The sequence below is a fragment of the Nyctereutes procyonoides genome, unplaced genomic scaffold, assembly GCF_905146905.1.
Source record: "Nyctereutes procyonoides isolate TBG_1078 unplaced genomic scaffold, NYPRO_anot_genome, whole genome shotgun sequence".
NCBI lineage: Eukaryota > Metazoa > Chordata > Mammalia > Carnivora > Canidae > Nyctereutes > Nyctereutes procyonoides.
In genome coordinates, this window is record NW_026575142.1 from 6,751,380 (window position 1) to 6,769,668 (window position 18,289).

Sequence of the window (18,289 nt, forward strand, 5' to 3'; positions counted from 1 at the left end):
ACTTTTAGAAATGCTAATTGAACACAGATCAGTATCTGGTTTCATAGCCTGTTAAGAAAAATCTCCCCCTGGGTTTGAAGAGCACAGCAGGTGCTCTGTTCAATATACTCCCTCAAGCAACATAAAAGAGTATCATTATTCCCACTAAATTCTTTTGGTTGTTTTCAAGTTTATCAGAACCAACATAGCTTAAGTGTCATATGACTACTTTGAGCATTAGCAGTATAATAAAACAATAATTAGTTCTTTAAAATGACTTGTTGAAATAGTTCATCTTTCTTGATGATCTCTATTCATGAATAAAGAGACATTTTAGGATAACTAGATGTTTTCAGTGCAAAAGATATCAAGATGAATAAGAAACTGTCTGCAAAAGCATCAAAACTCAGGAAAAAAAATCCCAAATTACTTTGAAAAGTTGAATATCTCAAACATCAACTGGTGAGCCTTGGAAAAATATACACTTCTATGAGTAAATCTTTCTGTAATTATCAGCATTTAGTACTGATGTCGATCTTGTCAGAAGAAAGCCCATTTTAATACATTCAATAAGTTTATGTTTTTGTCACAATTCATTTCCACTGACATAAAAGTGTCCTTCAAAACTTCCTTTTTTTTTGGAGGGGGGTGAGATTGTGGTACAAATTTTCAGAAATATTAGTATTTTTTATCACTTTCCTCCTGGTAGTTTAATCAGGACCATCTTGAATTAATATTTCTTATTTGAGCTTGAGTAATGAAGATAATGTACTTCTCAAAGTTCGTACACATTGTCCATATACAGTCATTAATAAAAGAAATTCCATTAGCGTAGAGATCTTTAAAAGTTTTAGAAATGTTCAATTGCTGACTAAAATACCAATGATTGTAATCCAGGCTCAGTCGTCAAAGTAGATCACGGAAAACATTTTAAAGACATTTAAACATTCTCTTTAAAGAAGAGAGCGTGTAAACATCAAGGAAAGTTTAACTGTGTACGTAACAAAAGGGGCATCCTCTTAAAATTAATTTTGAGATTCCAATTTCACCAATAGTGATTGCAGCAATGCTTTCAGTTTAATTTCAGATATAAATAAATTGAGCTAAACTAAAACTTCCCAAGCTTGAGCCAACGTTAAACTAATAAAGAAAAATTGCCATAAAGTCTGTATCTTTTTTATATTTTGAACAACAACAACAACAACAAAACTACTTGTAACTAGTTAAATGAGAATCTGAGACAGAGCTAGTTCTGGTGTACAAGATTGGACATTAATATCACTTGAGTGCCTGTAGAACAAGAGTTAAAATTTTTTTTCTGTGACTCAAGAGTGTCACTAGAGAATCACCCTAGATTAAAACACCGTGCACCTCATCTAGACATCATCAGGCTCTCATCTTTTTCCAATCTACATTGCATAGTTAAGTAGTCCTTCAGAAAGTGTAAGTGCACTTAAATGGGTGTAAGTCTTTCATTCACACACACACACACACACACACACACACACACACACACACCCTTCTCACTCCCAGAACCTGACAATCCTCTTCAACTACCACCCTTAAAAGCCAGATTCAGGGTTGTTTATATCTTAACAAATTTACCTATTATTTTATCTTCATCTTAATGCCCTCTGAATCCTGCCTCGCATTTGAATCGTAATTGCCACCAATTTTTCACAAGTCTTTTGTTTCTAAATCCAAGAAAACAGTGCGATTTCTCAGTATCTGGTATTGCTGACTAGTTTCTCCTGGAGAAACATTGGACTTTCATAACAGTGTGTTCTACTGGATTATCCCACCTAGCCACTGATTTATTAGTCTCACGGATATACTTTTATGTCTCCTATCTGTATTTTATTTTATGTTTAATAAACATTTATTGAAAAATACAATTGCACACTCATCTGCCATAGGGAACTTCCCTGAGAACTATATAACATCAAGTAAATAACAGGGTTAACCTAAACGTAAAAAGCAATGGCCATGGCTTGTAGGGGAAGCACAAGAGCTGTTGTGTCCTGGTTGTGGGCACCCAGAGCCTGGCTCCTGGGAGACTATTTATACAGTGCGTTGGGGATGTTGATGGAGCTTAGGCCTCTCTCAGCCCACCTGGCCCTACAGCACACCTGGAGGGTCATGGCAGGACCATGCCATTTCCCTCTTCCTGGGAAGCTAAGCCAGACCTGCAGGTGACCCCAAGCCCAGGAGCCTTCCCAGTACAACCGTGCTTCTCCTGGGGCACCTGGAGGTGCAGGGGAGCCCCTGGCCCTGTGGGTGCCTGGGGGCTACAGGAGGAGCAGCAGGTGCACAAGGCCCCTGTAGGACAAGCTGGGCCCTGGGCCCAGTGTGGGCCAGCCCCTGCCCCCGGAGCTCTCTCTGCCGACAGAGTGGCCTGGCAGCTCTTCCCACCTCCCTCCTCATGCAAGAGGGCCTCCTCTTCATGAAAGGAGGTCGTTCTCTGCAATTCTCTGCCCAGATCCTCTCGTGGGGGAGGCTGCAGGTGTGATGGGTGGTGTTCACGCTCCTGCTGGTCTTGGGAAGCTGCTTCTCCATTTCTACAGGGTGTGTTCCCTCCTCGGCCCACTCTCTCCAGTGGCAGGACACGCTCTTCACACACCCCAGGCTGTACTCAGAGCTTCAACTGGAACTTCTGAATCTCACTTGCCAGCTGGGCACGTCAGCTTGGAGCTGCAGTATGTCCCCTGCGAGCCCCGCAGTCTGCTCATCTTCCTCCACCAGGCCCCTGGACAGCTCTTCTTTCTCTGGATCAGGACTGTCCACGGGCACACCGAAGTCGCCACGGTCACGGTCGTCCCTTCTGGGAACAGCTAGCTGGGGGGGCGGAGGGCCAACGCCAGTCTCTGCCTTCCTGCTCCCGCTCCTCCTGAGCTCCCACCTTCCGTGTGACACCTCGAGAGCTCTCACACGCAGCACACGCAGCACCATCGGCCCAGGGTCTGCAGTTGACTGACCTCCGCCCTTGCTGGTGGCTCGCTGTGCTCCTGGCTTCTGGAGCTCCTGCCTTTCTCTCTCCTCTGCCTCTGCCTGAACTCTGCGCCTGCCGCTAGCGGGGGGTTCTCGCCCCAGTGGGCCTGGACATCCCTGCAGATCAGGGCTGTCATTGAAGCCATCCGCTGTTTTCCTCTGGGAGTTCTCCATGGTCGCATGATGCTCCCGAGACAGGATTTCCATCATTCTCCTGGGAAAGGCTAGCAGGCTGGCTTTTCTGACCTTCCTTAAGCAGTGGCACCATGTGCTCCACTGAAGACCAGCTGGGATTTCCATTCAGGGTGGCCAAAATGAGGGTTTGTAATGTGGAAGGACTGGCCTCCCCCAGAGGGTTTCACAGGCTTGGGACCCTAGTCCCATCTCCTCCACACCTTTCCCAGACACTTCACCTTGGCCACATCACCTCCTGAGCAGCCCCCCTCCTCTCACTAAACTGTGTCGACTCATTACTGTGAACACCACCACCACAGTGTGCACCAGGATCTCCCAGTGAAACCCAGAGGTCCCTAGTGCATGTTATACTTTCACACATCACAGCTGCTCTGGGACCCCCTGGGGAGACATTTTGGTGGTCACCAGCTGGCCGCCCATGTCTCCAAAGGGTCCCCAAGCTTTGCCTCTGATCGTCAGTGTCCTGTGGGCCACAGGTGACACCCAGAAGCCCAAGGAGGGGTCCCTATGAATACAAACCAGGACCTGGCAACTGGGACTAACATCAGTTGGACTGGGGGAGGGAACAGCTGGGAAGACCCTGCTGCCTTCCTTTGCTCTGTTCAATGCACAGAAAGAAAGGGAGACTATTTATACAGTGCGTGGGGGATGTTGATGGAGCTTAGGCCTCTCTTAGCCCACCTGGCCCTACAGCACACCTGAGGGTCATGGCAGGACCATGCCATTTCCCTCTTCTGCACATGTATGTCAGGCGCAGGGGGACCTGTCCCAGGGGGAGGCTCCTTCCCCCCATTCCTTCCCCCTGGTCTTGCTACAAAGGTCCCAAGGATCTCCCCCCTGAAACTCCCACCCTAGTCTTTGGTCGATGCTGGGGGCTGGAGGGCAGGGGCTCTGAACTGAAGGGTGTCCCCAGAGGTACCAACTAAGAGCCTGTATTTCCAGTTGTGGCAACACATGAGACAACAGTGGAACTGGCAGGGTCTGAGATATTCGTGGATGTTTCTACAGCTCGTTTTCCACATTTAATACAAGTGTCCTGGAAGGGGCAATCTACTGTTCTGGGGGTGACACTGGTATGTCACCTTCCTTAAATTGGCCCTGCCATTCTCAGGTTGTTCTTCTTAAGGTGTGTCTGGGCAAGAGTCTCAATTCACCAAATCCTCTTTCGAAGTGGCCTCTGTGCAGGGCCCAGTCTTTCTTTGCCTGAACTTGCTGCCTCTCATTTGGGCACGTCTGTCTTTTAAATCCTGAAGTACTCCGTGGTCTTGCCCTGCTCACTTTACACTCTCTGTTAGTCAGGGTTTTTATCGTATGCTGATCAATTCCAAATTAATATTTTTAAAAGAGACATCTCCTACCCTCCGAATTCATGTGTCCAATTAAAGCCTCACCAACATCTCATGCTATTCATCCCCAAAATATTATCTTCTGACAAATAATTCTGCTCCTCCTCTTGTGTTGCCATCTTAAGGCAATATAAAAGCCCAAGCTCAAAACACAATTGTCATCCTTTAATTTCCCTTTCCCTCAGCCCAATACACTAACCCTCTTCCTGGGCCCTGGACATAAAGCCCACCTCCTCGATACTCCCTATCTCCCTTCCATGTTTTCTTTTTCTCCACAACATTTTTCATAATCCAGCATACTACATAGATCACTGATTTGCCTGTTGCTTGTTTTCCATAATATATAAATTCTGTAAGTTCAGAGTTTTTTGTCTTGTGCACAGCTGAACTAGTACCTGCATATAGTAAACTCTGTAAAGCTCATGTCAGCACTATTTCTAGGTTCACTTTCATTGCTTTATCACCTGATTATCAGATGTCTTGTCTAATCCTTTGAATGTGTAAAAAAATTTTATTGAATGTTCAACCTTGTGGATAATATATATTAGAGGCTGTGCACGACTTGTCTTCTCAGGACAGTTGAATTTTGTCACGGCAGGCAGCTGTTACTGCAGAGGTAGCTTACCCTGTTGAGACACCCGGTATTAGGCTTCATTAGGATACTCTACTCTTGTTTTCCTTCACTCTTAGGACATAATACTCACTCCTACAGTGCACTTTCTAGGATCCAATTAAATGTCTAGGGAATCTTCATTCTGGGTGGGCTTGCCTTCCAAAATCCTCCCTGCACTGAAATGTCTCCTTAGCTCCATCCCTCTGGAAAAGGCTCTCTTCCAAACCTTTTGGAATTTTGACCTATGAGTATATATAGTCCAGGAGTTAATCAAGGATCTGAGAAGAATTTCCACTCAGGTTTGAGTTTCTTCTCTGCAGGTCTCCCATAATTGAAAACCTAAACCCAAATATTGTCCAACTGAACAGACACAGATACATCCTTCATTTGGCAAAACTGATGCTCTACTTGAGAGTAGAGACTATCTCCTATGTGATAGTCTGGACAATGTCCTTTGAGAGGAAGCCTGTGTGAGTCTAGAGCTGGCGTCATGTGTTTCCCCTTTCCCACGCATCGCAGCCCAACACTGAGCTGCTACCTAATACCTGCAGATACTATTTTAGTTATTTTGTCCTGATTTCATATTTACAGTGAGCAGATGTATCTAACACCAGCTATTCCATAATGTTTAGGGGCAGAAATCCAACCAGTAGTTTTTGATTGAATCAATTATCAAATCCTATTGATTTTATCCTTTTAATATTCCTTGAATCTATCTTTTCCTTTTCTTTAGTGCCTCTACCTTAGGTTAGGCCACTGTTATTACCTCTACCCTAGCTCGTTGTTACAGCTCTCTGATCTCCTCACCTCCATCTGCCTCACTCCAAATCCAAACCATGTGCCACACTCAAGTTTTTCATTTCATTTGTTTCTTAATGTTAATATTATATGTTGTCTCTCTGTAGAAACCCTCCAATGTGCCCTCAGGATCACACCCAAACTCTTTGTGTTCCTCTGTATGTAGCCTTATCTCTCCCTGCTGCCCCCTTCTCCCCCCTCCCCACCAAATTCATATTAGAAGTTACTTTCAATTCCTGGACATTTATGGTTCTCTCACCTCTAGGCTCCTACACATGCTGCTTTACTCTGCCGGAAATAATCCCATATCCTGCCTAGCTCCAGCCATCCACTCACATGCCATGTCTTCTGGGAAGTCTGCAATGATGTCCCCGGGTTGGATTAGGTGCCCACCTGTGCTCATTCTGTACTTTCCCCAGTCATCACCTGCATTATGCAGTTTTACAATTATCCATTTACTTTTCTGTATCCCGACGAGACCATAAGCTTCTTTGAGGCAAGCCCCATGTGTTATGCATTATTTTAGTTCTAGTTACTAGATGACTGAATAAAAATGTCTTGAATTAATGCATATTTTTAGCAACTGGCCTGACAAGAATATATTCCTTCTCAATCAATTATGTGTTCCCATTTTATGTAATAAGCAAATAAATATATAAATGCACCTACCTCCAAGAATGAGTAAAATAGAAGTCAAGGGGCACATATTAATAAGAGGAGGACATAAATGACACAAAACAGAATGAAAAGCTTTGGTTATACCTGTGTCAGATATCCAATATGTTAGAACCTCCATGTTTTGGTTCTGTGTTATATAACTAAATAAAGTAAACACAACTTTAAGGAATTATCCACTCAAGTTGTATTACAACGGCTACAGGCACTACAATTATGCTGATTCCTAGTATCTTACGATCACTGCACAATAGAAAGGAGAATTTAGAACTAGCTCATCCTCTTCATTTCACAGATGAAGAGCAGGGTTTGAAGAGAACCAAGTGGCCTGAATTCCCAGTTAGTTGGACAGCAGCACTATCATCCAAGTTTTCCTGTGCTCCCTCAATTGTGTTCAAATTTATCATGTTCTGTAGGAAAGATATATAGACCATCACCAACATGTACTAACATCTTGGTATGTGTCCGGTACCATCTCTTCACCCCGACCCCCATATTCATCTCTTATCTGAGGACCCGGTTAGAGAACTACTAAAAGAGTAACCACAAACACACTAGAGGAACTGAAGATTGGGTGGGGTCAGAAAGAAGGGCCTCCTGTGAGGTGTCGAAGACTATGATAACATGACCACTGGCTGTCAAATTTATAGCTAGTTCATAATCTAAAAATAAGTAACATGGCTATTTAATTCCTAGCTTTCCAACAAGTCTGTGTTCCTTAGGAAATAGTTCCTTAGGGAAGAGTTTCTTACCCAGTTTCTGTTGGATTTGATGAATAATACATGCAGCAAAGATGTGTTCAACTGAAACTGAGAAGAAAAATATCATTGACTTCTTTCCTTCGAGTATTAATACTGAAAGTCACAGATGATGATATTTGGTAACTCCTATTTTTTAAAACATATTCAACAAGTACTTTTCAGTGGTCTTAAATCCTTTTTAGAACTAGGTGGGGTAACGTGGAAATAGAAAAGCAAATGAAATTTAGTCTTGTTTGTAATAAATGACAAACCCAAATCGAATATTTTAGTGGACACTGTCGGGGAATCAGTTACATCTCAATAACATTTCATACTATTGCGATTCAAGGATCTAGATGCTAAAAAAAATTATTGATTGGGAAGTGTCTCATATCATGGCATTAATGTTATTATTGTGGAGAAGTTTTGACTAATAAGTTATTATACAAATCATTTTCTGCTCCTGCTGTGCACCATCCCAGGGGAGCTGAAAGTATTTCTAAGGATGGTCTTATTTTTTTCTCCCAATAGAGCTATAAGTAGCATTGAATTAATCTACATTCTGTAAACAAGTTAGGTATTTGAGGTTCACACTCCTTATCCAGCATCAGAAAACCAGTTATCACCAGCCTCAGGAAAGACAGAGAATTACAGATTAGGCTCATAGAGTCAGCCTAGTTCTGGAGGCAGATATTTGCTTGAATTTAACAAGACTACCAGCCCGGGGCTCTGTCCAATGGACAGTTGCATTTACTAAGTACTTTTGATGTGCAAAAACTAATTGCTTTATAAGCATTAACTCATCCAGTCTGTCATTATCCCCATTTTATACATGAGGAAACAGAGATACAGGGTTATCTTGCTTTCATAAGCCGAGACTTAGAGCAAGCAAGTAGGTAGGAATTAAGGCTGGGAAGTCTGGCTCCAGAATCTTCACTCTTAATCACTCGCCCTGGTCTACTGGCCCACATAGTCAACCTTCCGATTTTACCTCACACATGCTCTGCTTCCATGAGAGAACAAGTTCTTCCTCAATTCCCACTGGATCTTCGCCCTCTTCAACAAGTGCCCATAAAACAGCAGAAATTTTTTTATTTTATTAAAATGAGTTCACTTAGGGTAGGAAGGATTTTAAAACTCAAGGCTAGCAATTAAGCAAGTAGGGACCTCACAGGAAATGTTTATTTGTCCCAAGAGAGTCATTACAGGCCTCCCAGCTTAAGAAAGTGATGCAGTGTATGCTTTTGAGGATTCAACATAACCCATATGTCAGCTGTCTCAGCCAGTATTCACCAGAGAATTCCATGTATCTAAGGGGCCTGGTGCTCATGTTTTAAAATGTCCTAAAGAATATTAACGTTATGGCAATGCCAAAAACACAAGTTCCAAATACTTCAGCCCAGACACACGGCTTTCTCCCATCCCACAGAGCTCAAGAGCTATTTTATCAGCCACGGATCAAAGGGAGCGAGTGGCAGGAGCCCATACAAACACAAGGCAGGATGCGTGCAGTGTCCTCCACTCAAGCACACCCAGGGCAGAGCACCCCCAGGAAGAGAGCACGGCAGCATTCGGTTGTAGCAGTCCACTGGATGGAGGTCTCCTAAAAGGCAAAGCCCTGGACACATCAAGATCCTGATCTAGCTGGATGATGTCCTCACTCAGGTGTGTGTTGCGGTAAGAGATATCTTGCTCACATGAAGATCCTGTCGACTTGCTTCCAAACATGAATGCAGTGAGGCACGAAAATCATGTGACTTCCCAAGTGTGCTTAGCTCCAGCAGATAAAACTGCTTCATTTGGAATCATGGGGGAGGAAGAGCGAAAGGCATCTGCAAACCATGAAGCTTATTAAACAAATTTGTTTCCCAAGTACTCGAGGTACTCTCAATCCTAATTAATGTCTCTTGCAAATGCACCCTCATAGCTAACACTCACTTTCCTAATCTAAGCCATATGTTCCTTCTATCGTTTTAAGGATATAAATGGAAATCGTTGGTGCTTTTTCACTGAATATTCCTATTACAAAAACGTTCTTTCCAGCCTGATGCTCTGTGCTGAGATCAGTGGGTGAGAAAATCTCTCTCTGGAAACAGTCTCCCACTTCTCGTTTTTTGTTTTTTCTCTTCTACTGCCCATATGCAAAGGTGAAGTCTTATGTGTGATTTTTAAATGTTGGGTGAAGGATCCGCCTGAATGGGAAGCAAGCTTCTCCAGTGATAGCTTTACCTGTTTCCACATGAAGAACAGGTAAATTGAAAAAGGGTAGCTGGATCCAATCTACAGCCTGTGCAGTTGACATACAGTGATCACATCTCCTAAGGAGAGAGGTTTTTGGTCTATAGTGAGGTTTAGAAAAGAGCTCACTCTTTTTCAGAAGCTAATAGCTTCAATCAGATTCCTTAATCTTTCTCCAGCTACTGCTCTGTATCTGTTTCCATTTTAAGAAGCATTCTTTCTGTATGTGATGGCAGTACAGAAAAATGTACAGATGTGCAAGATTTCAGAGTCAGAGACCTTGTGATGACCCAGCTGAGTGGTCAGGGAACTTTGCCGTGTATCCCAAACACCAAAAAATCTCTTCCCCAGAGAAATTACCCTTCGATTGACCTGATGTCGACAGATACACCATTTGTCAAAAGCAGTCCCAATGATTTTTATGTGTGGCCAAACTTGAGAAGCACTGATCTTGTTGATCCACCTCTTTTTGTGCTGATACTAAACTTTTCTTCAATGTCCATAGACCCTTGTTCATGGTGGAGGCAGGACTATACTCTCAGGCTCTGGACCTCCACACCTGTGGATTTTCCCCAATATTATATACCTCTTAGGATCCATGCTTTAAAAAAAAAAAAAAAAAAAAAAAAACAGAATAAGTTTGGAGACAAATATTTTTAAAAACAAAACAAAACCTAGATGTTCTGCAAAGGCCTCTTCTCTATCTTCTATTTTTCTGTTATTATAATCTCTCCGGAATGCCAGCTGTAAGTTAATAGGTGTCACTATGTAACTCTGGAATCAAAATGAAAAATTAGCAAACCATTCTAAAACTGCCCTGAAAAGCACTGCTTTTAATAATGCAAGACACAAAGAAATGACTCCTATCTGCTCTCATATTAAATCATAAAAGTAGCAGCCAAGTAAGCACTCCATGCCAGGCCCTGTATCCTGAGTGTTTGACCTCGATCATCTCATGGCATCCTCAAAACAACCTGATGAGGTCAGTATATTATTATTCCCATTCTGTGGATAAGAAAATGAGCCACCACAATTCAAGTGATTTCCCCAATCCCTCCAATTTAAGTAATTTTGCGTGGCTGGGAACGGGTAGTCAGTTTAGTCTCAAAAATCACAACACAAGACTGTCCTTCAAAGGCCGCTTTCTGTAAATGATCATGATAAGACAATATTTCCAAAGCATTTGAAAAGGAACATTTGCTTATCTCTCATAGGATCTCATTTAAACACCACAAGATTGATTAGCATCACCACTTGGTGGGAGAGATGAATCCCGAATGCGCTCACAGGTAGTGGGGGGCCAAACCCAAACTTGAGTCTTTGTTTGTGACACGTGCAGGGTTGCACTCAACCCGCCACACTGGTTTAAATCCGAAGATTGTGTCGTGGCTCTAACGAGCATTTCATACGATCCGTGCTGCTAGGAAATAGTATAAACCTGACTATAAACAGCCAAAAAAAAAAAAAATGAATGCCTCACTGTTCAGACGAAACTGTTGATTGTACTGAAATTCATGGGTATGCTAAGAAGCAAAATAAATTGCAGCAAATCTCCCCAAAGATTTTGTTGTGCATCCTTTTATTTTTATTCACATCATCTGTGTTTACTGAGCTGCAGTAAAGGATGCATGGGCTATTTTTATTCAGAGAAAGGCGACAGCACCAGCCAAGCAGAAGGACCCATCCATGACCAGAATGCAATAGCCTTCATTATCTTCCAACTCACTCCTAAATGACTCACGGAGAGCTAGCAGATGGTGTTTTCTCTCACCCCTTGCCTTGCACTTATTTAATTATTTTAACTTACTTTTTGCTCTGCTACTATGATGCCTAATAGGCAGATATAGTTCCAAGTTGGTTTCTCCTAATATTGACCGATGCATCTGGAAAATTTCTCCACCTCTAAATTCCGGGTCAGGTGAGGCTAGAGAATTACGTTGACCAAAAACATTATTCCCAGTGACTGCTAACACTTAGCTGGGCACACACCCTCTGCCAGGTGCCGAGCCAGTGAATTTGTAGGCCTTCCTCATCCAATTGTCTACTGAGTCATGCAAGGGGGCGTGGGGGGTGGGTGTGAGGTTGAGAGACCTAGTCTGGGTGAGAGAGCTAGTAAGAGGTGGAGGCAGAGAATCCGAACCAAGTCCCTACTCTCTGTCTTTATGAAATGCTCCTGTAGTAGCCCTTACAAGCCCTAACTCTGTGGGGACAGAAGTCAATACAGTAAACTGTTAAGGGGACTCACAAAGTTGATATTCAAATAGAGAGAGATGGGGGAGTAAATAAGGGGTCATAGAACTGGAGACATCGGGAACAGTCGGAGATGCCCTGCCCTCACAGTCCTGTGTGGCCACAGGAAGTGGGGTCAGGGGGCAGGTCCCCCCCCACCCCGTAATCGGCTCCTACAGGATTGGCTTAAATTACAGAAAGCCAGCCCTCCCCATGCTTCCCCCTATCTGGACCAGTCTACATCCTGTGGCTGAGCCAGGCAGGGGCACAGAAGCCCAAGGCCCTGACAGGGAAGGCTGACCTCAGAAGTGTCCCCTGGGTTGACCAAAGTTTGGCCAGGTCTGTGTCACAGTTTGACTTCTTTCTGTACCAGATCTTCCTTTCATCCCTTCTCTCCCACAGGTGTTAATCCTCGATAAACCTCTTGTACCCTAAATTCTGAGGAACTAAGCTATAACAATACTTCAAAGACTTTTAAAAAGAGAGTAGTCTCCAGATACAGAGTTCCCCCAAAGGGGAGAGGTGGAGGGGGGGTGGTTGTGAAGGTAGTAAGAGGCACGTACCTACTCGATCCTCATTCAGACTAAACTGGTCAGGTAGTTCAGAACCCTTGCCAGTTCTGGCACAAGAACAGGACAGTAGTCAAGAGGTCCATGAAACCCTCCAACTGGAGGCCTATAAAAAGCCACTATATCCTCTTGGGTTACGGCATTCCTAAAAGGCTATTCCATATCACTCTGAGTCATCATGACCCAAGTAACTCTGCCATCAGTTCCATGGTAGCTGCTTACTCTGTTATTTCCAATACGCTTTCAAATATAAAGAGATTTTCCTTGATATCCCTCCACAGTCAAACCCTACATTACAGATAGAATCAATAGTCTACACAGAACGTGCTGACCAACACACAAGGTAGAACTACCAGGATCAGCTTCCATTCCTCAGAAATTTTCCTCCCTTCAGGGACCCTCCCATCCACTATGCCTGTTGTAAGTGCCATTTTACTTTCTGTTACTGTTAACTGTATCCTATTAAAGAGATAATGTAACTGAGCCACCTCAAGAGAATCTGCATTTTTAAAGGCTCTCTTGGAACCCAAGAAGAATTTCTAGATCCCATAGAATGAAGCAATCAGAGTGGAATTAAAAGGCATATGGCTCATGTTTGAGGATAAAGGACTTTCTGTCACTCAGTTGAGAAGCCAACTTCAGGCCCTGTAGCCAGGCTTATAGAGGAAGAGTGTGTTAAAGGAGGAGGTGAGAGGAAGCCAAACACATGCTCTCTCCCTTTCTAGTGATCTCCCTCACTAGAGGATGAGGATAGTTGGCATGCCTCCATGTGCTGGATAATGGTTTCAGATGAAACACTGATCTTCATTTCTTATCAATGGAAAACACTTCAGTGTTTTTCAGAATGTTAATCCTACAAGAAAGGTAACTTTATTTGGATGGATGGAAGGAAGGAAGGAAGGAAGGAAGGAAGGAAGGAAGGAAGGAAGGAAAGGGAGAGAAAGCAAAGAGTTTAATCTTGATTAACTCTTAGAAGTGTATAGATACAGGATCCTGGAGAATTGCACAATTGACGATTATAAACATGCCAGTTACATGGATAATAACTGATATAAAAAGTATGATTAAAAAATCAGTGATGGATATCAAAAAGGGAGAATAAAAATATTTGGTTATAATATTACAATGAATCACTCACTTTTTCAAATTGTATGTATTTAAAAAAAAAATAGTCACAAGGGGTGCCTGGGTGGCTCAGTTGATTAAGCATATGCCTTTGGCTCAGGTCATGATCCCAGAGTCCGGGGATGGAGCCCCAAGTCAGGCTCCCTGCTTCGCCCTCTCCCTCTATCTCTCCCCTTCCCTGCTCCTGTGCTGGCTCACTCTCTCTCTCAAATAAATAAATCCTATTTTTTTAAAAAAAAACCTAGCCACAAATCATGGAGACAGCTATTGACCAAGTCCTAAAACTTGAGCAAATAAAAAGAAATATGTAATTGGAATTGATATGCTCTGTTTCTCTCAAACATAAAGTTTCATAAATTACCTTTAAATCTTTACAATTTACGAATCCTGAACTGGTGTTAGCATTGTCTTCACTCTACTGTCGACTTATTTGCATTAAAACTAATCCAGAAATCTACAATTTAAGCAATACCCAGATAAAATGGGCTACTTTAAACATACATGTTTTAATAAAACACTGCATGTATTCCAACTAAAAGCAATAGTTTTATTCAAAGAAAATATCTGCAAATTCCTGTTTTGTATCTAGGTGCTTCTATCCAAGGGACTTTGTATAGCACATTGTGGGTCCCGCTTCCGAGGAGTCCTGAGCCCCCTGCTCCTAAGCGGGAGCTTAGCTTAAGTCCCAGGAGCTCCTGAGCCTCTGCGACTAAGGCTGCTCCCACAGGGAGAGCGTCAGTCCCCACTGCTGCCCTTGTCCCCAGAAGGCACTGACCAGCGGCACAAACAGCAATGGAACACAGTCTGCTGTCTCTGTCTCCTTCTAGATTATGTTGCCAGTCTCAAATTTTTCAAACATGAAAGTATATTATAAATAAGGTAGGAAAGCCAGGCTAACAGATTAAGACATAGTACCTCAAAAAAAAAAAAAAAAGGCATAGTACTTCCAAAGGAAAGTAGTCATTGGAGTCATCACTTTTACAAGCCTTATTTTAATTATTTAACATTTTTATTTATTTTTTTTAAGATTTTATTTATTTATTCCTGAGAGACACAAGGAGAGGTAGAGACTCAGGCAGAGGGAGAAGCAGGCTCCCTGCAGGGAGCCTGGTGTGGGACTCGATCCCGGAACCCCTGGATCACGCCCTGAGCTGAAGGCAGATGCTCAACCGCTGGGCCACCCAGGTGTCCCTAAATTCCCCCCTTTTTAAAGCATCTTTTGTGAGGTGAAGAATGCAGCACATTAGCTCGATGGCTATATGATGTCCAATGATGCATTAATTCCAACAAACAGGCTATGCTGACCAGTCAGATTAATTCTTATATTTCACAGGAGAGCACAGAGGCTGAATCTCACATTTTAAGATAGAGACACGCTTTCTAAGTATATACTACGACACATTTTCTACATTTACTTGAACTGAAGGAGGATTCATGCATATTACAAATGCTAAATATAACTTTTTAAACACCAGTACACTGAGAAAGTTTGGAAAAGTCATTGAAGCAATCAGCATAGGAAAATCTTATCAGAATTTTCCTTATCAGATAAAAGTAGAGCCTCCTGTACATATTGTCACAATCCTGTTGTGGGGCAACATCCAGCTGCCTTTTAGGAAGAAGACTGCCCAAAAGAACCTTCCATACTTTCACACTGCGGCCCTAACACATACACTGACATATGCACACTTACTGGTGGCTGTTCTGCTAGTTACTCACTACTAAGTTCTCCCACAGGCATAATAAAGTCTTCTCTTATTAAACTGCCTATTGACAATGAATTCATGGGCCCCACAACGGAACCATTCACTTTGTGACATGAAATGAGGGGAAAAAAATTCTTCCCCTTCACTCTACAGCCAACCTACTACCATAAATCTGAAAATGAGACTTCAAATTTTTGTGTGTGTATGTGGTGTGTATTCATTTCTCTTGATTTTTTTTTCAAAGTTTATGCAGTTTGGTACATTTTGTTACAGAGTCAGATGCCACTCCTCTATTTAAGGATCACATCTGCATGCCTCTATTGTATCTTGTGAATTTTTGCCAGATGTTTAAAAATAATAGAATTTTTGCTTAATACAAATGATTGTAGTCAACATTTTTTTTTTGCTAAATATGCCTAAATTAAAACTTCAAATGCACTGAACCAAGTAAAAGCTGTTTTACAGGATGATACCGTCTCCATCAAAGTAAAGCATATCTAGAAACAAAGCATGAAGTGTAATAGAAGGGTGTTGTGTGATCTTGGTTTCGTGGACTCAAATTGTGAGAACCATACATCAATTGCGGTGGTCACCACACCCAGAACAGCGATGTTTCCGTAGTAACCGATGTACTTACAAAGAAACACGAGTGATGTGGAAGAAGGAAAAAGAAACTAGACTAAAAAATAGAAGTAACTGGCCCTGACTATATAATGACAGCAAGAAAAACACTAAGGTAGCTCAAGCCAAGACGGTGTCTTATCTCAGAAAAATATTAGAAACTTAGAAGAGTCTAAGAAGATGAGAGCCATGTCTTCTGTTCCTTTTAAATCTTTTTATAGTCTGGAACAAAGCTGTGCACATAAGAGGCACTCAAATGCTTGACTGAGAGAGAGAGAGAGAAAAGGGAGAAAGTACAGAGGAGAGGAGGAGAAAAATGAGAAGACCCAAAACAACAAACACTTCTGTACCATCAGGTCAAGAGGCATCCAAACAAGAGGGCAAATATCAGTAATCAATTCTACCATCAGTTCTTGGACATAATGATAAAGGGAGAAACAACCCATATTAAAACCTATGATTACAGGTGTTCAAAAATCCCCATCATGTCAGTCCCGAACTCTGGTTGCCACTGTGATAAGAAAGGCTCAGCCTGAAGATGAGTTATTTTCCTCAGTTTGAGTTTAGTTCATACGGCCAGTTTGGAATTTTGAGAAGAGAAAAACATATGTTTCCTTCCCCAGTGGCATTTTAACACTCAAATAAGTCAAAAGTAACTATTCTGTCAATTATTCAAGTAATAAAAAAATGCAGGATTTTAAAGATTCATACACTTAAAAACACAAGGACATGTTGTGATAGCGTAGTTGTAGATATTTTAGTTTTTCAAATGTGGCCTTTGGGGCTTGATTTCATTTTGTATTTTCTGTTCTAAGCATATCTATCTTTAAGCTTACAGCAGTAATTAAAAATTAAACTGGCCGTATTGGAGAGGTTGACTTACTTGTGTTGCAGATTGAAACAGAAATAGTCCGTGCTATGTTTACAAAGCAGTTTGTCTCTGCAAACCTTAATGCTTTCTGAAAATATCATCTGGAAGTCCCCATTTCGGATTATTGTATTGACTGCATAGAAATCAACTATGTGCTTCTGTGATCTGACTGTTGCACACACATCCCTGGGATCTTGTTAATGTACACATTCTGATCTACTAGGTAAGGCCTGAGGCTCACCATGTCAGTCTCCCAGGTGAGGCTGAAGCTGCGTGTCAGGAGACCACATTTTGAGTAGCAAGGCTTTAGAGAACTAGAGTCTTCCATTCAATGTTTCCCACTTTCTTCCTTTCAATTTGTGATTGAATAATCTCTAATTTTAACCTTTAGAATAGCTAAGTGTTCCATCCCTCTATATTCCTTAGTACATAAAAAGAACTACACACATAGTTTCCTTAGAAATCTGGAAGGATTGCTCACTCCAAGAGGTTGATTGCTTTTCTGTCTTTGGTAGAGATACACAGTCCCGATTATGTTAAGTCCAACTGTTGCAACAAATTGCATTACATGTACAAAAATGTGCTGATGTGAAAACCTAAAAGAAAGAGTCAACGATACAGAAGATACCCCCAGACCTGACCAACAATAACATTTTCGGCAACATATGGTGGAACAGGAAGCTATAATGAGTTTCTTTTAGTGCAAAGAGCAACCACAAACATCTCTCATACTCTTATTGGAACAACAGAATCAATGTCCTCCATATGGGCCTGCAAAAACGACGCCATTAACATACCATTGGAAGCCATGAATTGAAGAATGGTGCAGACTAAAGAGTGTAATGACACAGGCGGGACACAAGCAGGAAGTCGAGAGATCTTCCATGGCCTCAGCTCTATTAAAAAAAATATACCCACACACATGGAAGTAGTTTCTTGTGATTTTTTTGTTTAGTTTTTGTTGTCTTCAATGTTTACACGTGTTTTCAGTACAATCTCAAATAGGTAACCAGCCAATTCAATATGGCTACCTGCTTACCTACCTACCTAATGAATACTATTTGAATAATCCTATTCACCTGGTTAATGTGTTACAATTTTTAATGAATTATAGATGCTCAATGAGCAGAATACTTTATAAGGGAAGAGCAGAATATATGCAGATTTATCTACGTTCATACTAAAATACCACCACCGCATCTCAAGAGCTAAAGCGAATATTTGACAGCAACAGAAATTTTTTTAATAATAAATTTATTTTTTATTGGTGTTCAATTTACCAACATACAGAATAACACCCAGTGCTCATCCCATCAAGTGCCCCCCTCAGTGCCCGTCACCCATTCACCCCACCCCCCTTTATTTCTCCTTTCCCCTTTATTCCCTTTCACTATTTTTTGTATTCCCCAAATGAATGAGAACATACAATGTTTGTCCTTCTCCGATTGACTTACTTCACTCAGCATAATACCTTCCAGTTCCATCCACGTTGAAGCAAATGGTGGGTATTTGTCATTTCTAATGGCTGAGGAATATTCCATTGTATTCATAAACCACATCTTCTTTATCCATTCATCTTTCAATGGACACTGAGGC